Raw genomic sequence first — 6,479 nt, 5'->3', positions numbered from 1 at the left:
GGGGGGGGGGGGGCGCCCCGGAAACGTGGCCTCCGGGCCTCTGCGGACATGGGGCACCCACCTCCGGAGCCTGGGCCCTCCCGGCAGCCCCATCCCTTCCTCTCTGCGGAGCCTTGTTCAAGCGGCCCGCTTTCTGCATCCCTATCTACCCTGTGACTTCTGTCCCCGACCCACTTCTCCCCAGGGGCTCGTATCCTTCCAGAAGGAAATGTCTCCCCAGGTGCACACCTGGCTTTGGGAGTCCGTGGCAGGGGTGGGGCCGTGCTCTGGACGCGGCCGGAACCCCCAGCTGGCCTCTCATCTGCAGGATCTGCTGGCGGTGGCAGTGGCAGACGGGGAGCCAGGGGGGTCCCCACGGTTGATGGTGTGTGGCTCTCTGCCCACTTCCTGCCCTGACCCTGTCTTTAGGACTCCAGAGCCACAAGCATGGCCCGCCTATCTCAGATAGTAACAACTGGGTCTTCCACAACGAACTTTCTTTCTTAACCCTCTTGCCCGTCCCCAGACAACAACACTGGGCTTTCTGGGCCTGTGCTCCCCGGTCCCCAAAACCCCTTGGCGATTTTGCCTCTGGTCACATCACAGATTAGGATCAGGCCATCTGATCTTAGCGGATGACTTGGGAAAAAGGTGTCAAAATATCTTATGTCCAAAAATTAGCTAAAATGTAAATAAACCAGTACCCGTAATTAAGCAAAGTACCTTTTCTCTCTAAAGGGTTAGCCTTACCTGACAAAGACTACATTTCCTTTAAATACGACGTCTCTGTCTTAACCACGGGGCAAGTGGTCTCACTTGAGGGAATGTGGCATGTTTTGACCAAACTGGATCACGTGGCTGGGCAGCACAGAGAGATAGAGAGTACTTAAAATATCTGAGAGGGGCTCGTGGGTGGCTCAGTGGGTTAAGCGTCTGCCTTCAGCTTAGGTCGTGACCTCGGGGTCCTGGGTTCGAGCCCCACGTCAGGCTCCCTGCTCAGTGAGGAGCCTGCTTCTCCCTCTCCCTCTGTCCCTCCACTCGTGCTCTCTCAAATAAAATCTTAAAAAATTTTTTTGGAGAAAGGTGTCTGTGAACTCGATCTGGGGGAAAGCCGAGCCATGACCTTCCACGATACCACTCCCATCTCTCCACCCTACGAAACCCAGGCAAACAAGTATTAGGTTGTATTTTACACCCAAGACACGTTCGGGGGGCGGGGGTATGTGCATATTTGCAGGTTAAGCACAGAAGTGGTGGTGAAGAGTATCCAGGTAGCGTCCGGCCTCTGTTGACTATTCACTTCCTTCAGCCTACCTCCCAAGTCCTGGTTTTACTCAATAAGCTACTTCCTCCCAAGCCCTGGTGGTGTGGCCTCATCAGCCCAGAACACGGTACTGTCAACTACAGCCTCCTGTTTCTATGGTGGGTAGATGGATTTGTGCTGGGGCACGGCCACACCTGTGGGCTGAGCTCTCAATGGCGGAGTCCAGTCCGTGACCAGTCTCCCAGCTTATAGCCCCCCCCCACTCTGGCCCTCGCAGAAGCGTGCTGGTCCTCCGCCAAGCCAACATCTCGAAACTTCGAGTCCAGGCCCATTCGTGAGTCATTCAGCATTGTGACCTGAATTTTCAAAATGAACTGGGTTACAGATAGGAGGGCTGGCTGCGACACTGGTTTGAACGCAGGACGCGTACGTGTGTGTATACTGCCTCATGATGTAAAACATATTTCTTAGGGCGGGTAGCGGTTTATTGGCAAAATTACTTTTGCATTTAGGCTTCAACCGATAATTCCCCTTTTAGAAATTCACCCCCGACACACACTGCCTAGGTATGAAGAGACGTATGCCCAGGGTGATCCGTTACAGCGCTGTGTGGAACGGCCCAAGCGGCCACCCCTGATCTTCCCCCACTGAGGATGACGCGAGCTGTGGACCTGTCACTGTCGGCCTTTATTATGTTGAGGTACGTTCCCTCTCTACCTGCTTCATTGAGAGTTTTATCATAAGTGGATGCTGGATTTTGTCAAATGCTTTTCTGCATCTATGAGACGATCATATGATTTGTATCTTTCATTTTGTTCACGTGGTGTATCGCCCTGACTGATCTGCAAACGCGGAAGCACCGCTGCATCCCCGGGAAAAGCCGCACTCGATCCTGGTGTAGAATCTGCTTAGCGTGCTGCTGAGTCTGGTTTGCCGATGTCCTGTCGAGGATTCCTGCATCTCTGTTCACCAGGGGTGTTGGCACGTGGTTTTCTTTTTTTGTGGTGTCCTTGTCTGGTTTTGGTATCGGGGTGATGCTGGCCTCGTAGAATGAGTTTGGAAGTGTTCCCTCCTCTTTTTTTTTTTGGGAGAAGTTTGAGGTTAGGTATTAAATCCTTGAATGTCTTAGAATTCACCAGTCAAGCTGTCTGGTCTTGGACTTTTGTTTGCTGGGAGGTTTTTGATTCAATCTCCTTAGTACTAACAGGTCTAGTCGATTTTCTATTTCCTTATCATTCAGCCTCAGAACATGGTATGTTTCTAGGAATTTGTCCATCTCTTCTTGGTTGTCCAATCCGCTCACAGTGTCTCTCTTACGATCCTTCGTATTTCTGCTGTGTCCGTCGTTACTTGTTTCATTTTTGATTTGAGCCCTGCCTCTTTTTTTCTTGGTGAGTCAAGCTAAAGGTTTGTCAATTTTGCTTATCTTTTCAAAGAACCAGCCCTTAGTTTCATTGATCCTTTTGCTCTCTTTTTAGTCTGTATTTCATTTATTTCGACTCTGATCTTTATTACTTCCTTCTTCCTACTAACCTCGGGCTTTGTTTGTTCTTTTCTAGTTCCTCTAGGTATAAGTTAGATTGTTTGAGATTTTTTAAATCTGGGGTGGAGGGGAAATTCATGACACCGAAAGAAAAACAACAACTCTTGATCACCTTTGGAGACTGCTACTGAGCTGCGCAAGCGGTCCCCGAGACCACCTCCAGTTAGACGATGACTGGCCGAGAGGGCCACAGGACTGGGCACACGGCTGCGTCCACAGCCATGACCTACGACAGGCAAGAGGACGCAAAGTCCAGAGGAAACCAAGCACAAGCTTTCAGAGTGCCTCTCCCAGCAGACTCACACAGGATACACTTAATGACCCCATGAAGGAGCGGGGACAACACGTGTGAAATGCCCACTAAGGACGGTTACTAGACACCCAGCATCCAGAGTCTTACTGGGGCCACGTCGTGCGGGTAGCCACCCGCTCCTCAGCACGTACCAAGCTGTTAGATCCCCCAGCATCTAAGCAGGTGTTTCACAGAAATCACACTGTTCATACAAACAGGTCAGGCACAGCCAGCCACCCTCCATCCTGAAAATCAAGTTCTCAGATGCCATCCAAAGCCCCCCTCGGAGAAGCAGGCCTTTATAAGGACAGCGGCCTCTGGCCTGTTTTAGCTCTTTTTTTTACACAGCACCCCCCAGCCTCCAAACTTGGCCAAGCTGCTGTTATAGCAAATATTATCAAAGGGCCCCATGCAGGAGCGTGAGACCAACCTGAAGTACTGGTTTCAGTTACACCCTTTACGGTTCCTGGCCTTAGACAGTTAAAACAAATCCCACTAACCATCAAGGTTGACTTTAAAAAGCCAGGTGGCGGCCACCGTGTTTTCATGTGAACCTTCTTTACCTGGCCGGACACATCATTTAGGATCAGAGCAACTCTGGCCAGTAACCTGACGTCAGCCTCAAAGGTTTTCAGGGTTGAGGCAACGTCATGACAGGGTACACGCACAAGTAAAACCCCAGAGGGCCTGTGGGTACCCCTAGAAAGTCAGTTTATGATGTAAGGACACCCCAAACAGGGCACACGGGTCAGGCGGTCCAGGTTACAAGGCCCCCACCCAACTTGCTTTCTCTCTGGGAGTGAGCACCATGGGGTTGCTTTAGACCGGAGATTTCTGTCCCCTCCAAGTTGGTGTGCTGAAATCTTAACCTGCGACATGATAGTGTGAGGAAGGGGGGCCTCGGGGTGGTGGTCAGGGCATGAGGGCCAAGCCCTCACGAACAGGATTAGGGTGCTAACCAGGAATGTGAGAGCCCCTCACTCCTCCTGCCACCTGAGGCCAGGGCAAGCAGCAGCCTGTGACCCAGGGAGCAGACCTCACCAGATGCTGAATCTGCCAGAGCCTTGATCTTGGCCTTCCCAGCCTCCAGGATGGTGAGAAGTAAAGGTCTGTTGTTGAGAAGCCCCCCGGGGTCTGTGCTCGTGTTCCAGCCACCTAAATGGATGAAGACAGGGCTTCTGCCCGAGGGTTTCCAATCTAGCCTGGAAAACTGGCTGAAGCTTGGTTTCAGAGGGTCTGCCTAGAGATGGTCAGATCCAAACAGTTCTGTGTGTCCATGACGCCAGGTTATCGGCCTCATGAGCATGGAAGATGTGCGCGGTGTCATGTGTGGCGAGTGTAGGCACAGGGCAGCAGCCCGCCGGATCCAAAGTACTTGCAGCAGCTCAGAAAGGCAGAATGCAACGTGTTTCTTTAGGACAAGGGAAGGTGCAGCGTTGGAAAGCAAAGGTTATTACGCCCCCACGCCCTTTCTCCCTAGGTGCCAGGGTTTGGGGTTTTGTTTGTTGTTGTTACGCAATCAGTGTGTGCCATTTAGCAATCCTAACTTCACATTGTAAAAATTATCCCCTGCTCTCATCCAGCCCTTTTTTGGTCTGGGAAGGATGGACAAAAAAGGGACAAAGAGTTCTTACTGGAAATATTTTTATGTAACTGAACTAGACGGGCACATCATGTTAGGGATTTGTCAGGATAAAATCCTGAAATTTTCAGAAATTTTCAGAAAATTTCAGAAAATTTCAAAATGGGTTTATACAGCCAGCCGCTCCCTCTACCCTGACCATTTACCTAGCAAACAGCTTGGAGAAGACCACCCCACGTCTGCGGACAGCTGCATCTGGTGACTGCACAGCCTTGCTAAGGCATGCGTGGCGGGAAGCGGGAGGGGGCCAGTCTGGCTGCCAACCCCCGGCTGCCCCCGCAACTAAGCCACAGTCGTGACCCCGGGAGCCAGACACGTCGGAAGCGGACGGGGGCTCACAGTCCTGGTGATGTGCTTTCCCCCACTTGGAGTTCTGGCAAGAATCACGGGTTAGGGATTCAGTAAGTCCCTGTACTGGAAACCTGGAGCTGACAAGCAGCTCAACGCAGCCGGTCCTGGCGAGAAAAAGCCCTTTCCTGGCGGCACACGCAAGTAACCCAGACGGGTCGGTCAAGGTCCGTAAGGCTTTCACAGCGTAGGGCTCCACAGATAGTGTCCTGCCCTGCAACGGTCCCCAAGGAGAAGTCCCGTTTCCTGAGTCTCTACCTTTCAGTTTAGCAGAGAGGGTAGCAGACAGCGCTGGGTTTCAGCCTACGAGTCAAGCCCAGGCAATCAGGACTGTGAATTCAGGATTTCAAAAAAAGGCCAGGGCTTTTCTTTGGCAGGAGTAAAGCCGGGATGCTGCAAGGCCAGGGAGCCATGTTTCTAAGTTCAAGCAACATGCAAAGTTTCCCTAAGCCCTTTTTTAAAACCCATTACAAAATATGTATGTTGGGCCGGAAAATCAGCAGCCCGGATAGGTCGGATATCTGATTTTCCAAGAGCTCATTAGTATCTAAAAACTGCTTTTTAACACTCTGAAGTCCACCTGGAAATGGTCTCTCTTTGAATGTTGTCTCCCTTTCTCCAGAGACTGCAAGAGGCAAAAATCATAGTAAAAATCTCAGCTGTGGAGACACATTTTCTTTCCATCATCGAAAGACTTAAACTCCATCCACTGTATGGATGTAAAAAGCAAGGAAGTTGTGCCCCTTAACACTTTCTCTCTGCGGCATTCCCCACGAGAGACGATCCCTGTATCCTCTATAAAATTACATGCACAAAACGTTTTATACTAATTCCTATCCTATGTCCATAGATGCAACAATCACAAAATACAATTCTTCCCTCATTGTGAAGTTACTCCCACTCTCACAGCAGTGAACCTGGCCATGACAGAGGTTACAGCCGTCTGGGGGGATCCCAGCTGGGACGGGGCGGGGATGCTTCGGCAAGCAGCAGCTAGAGAATTACTGCGGTGTCCCCCCTGCTCCCCTCCTTACTGGGCTCAAGTCTGCAAACGTTTTAATCATGTTCCCTCCCACTTGGAGGAGAGAGCAACACAAAAGTTTAGCATTTTTGGCTGCCCCAAAACTCAGCTTTGGGAATTCGGGGGGCTTTTCCTGCCTGGAGGAGAGGACAGACCTCACGTGTCACCTGGGCTGCACTTCGTCCCCCTCACACCGGCAGCGCGGCTGAAACAGCCAGGGTTTCCAGCGCGCCGGGTCTCCGGGGCCAGGTCGACCATTCCCAACTCCGCAGGTAGCTTTCCCTGTCACAGCGGACGGCGGCCCGGCAGCTCCTCCATACCCTGCATGAGCGCACAGCCACCTCGTCTGTCGAACGAGGCGACTGGACTGGGTGCGGCTACTATCGCTGC

General features: G+C 51.7%; 1 protein-coding gene across 2 annotated transcripts in view; it reads right to left on the bottom strand.

Annotated features, from left to right (window-relative positions):
• Window positions 1-6,479, bottom strand: part of DESI2 (desumoylating isopeptidase 2) — a 44,626-nt gene that overhangs the window by 3,449 nt on the left and 34,698 nt on the right. The gene's annotated exons all lie outside the window — the stretch shown is intronic.

This window comes from Ursus maritimus, unplaced genomic scaffold, assembly GCF_017311325.1.
Source record: "Ursus maritimus isolate PB19 unplaced genomic scaffold, ASM1731132v1 scaffold_2, whole genome shotgun sequence".
In the NCBI taxonomy this organism is placed as follows: Eukaryota; Metazoa; Chordata; class Mammalia; order Carnivora; family Ursidae; genus Ursus; species Ursus maritimus.
The sequence above is the reverse complement of the archived record's forward strand: the minus strand, read 5'-3'. Positions and strand labels throughout refer to the sequence as shown.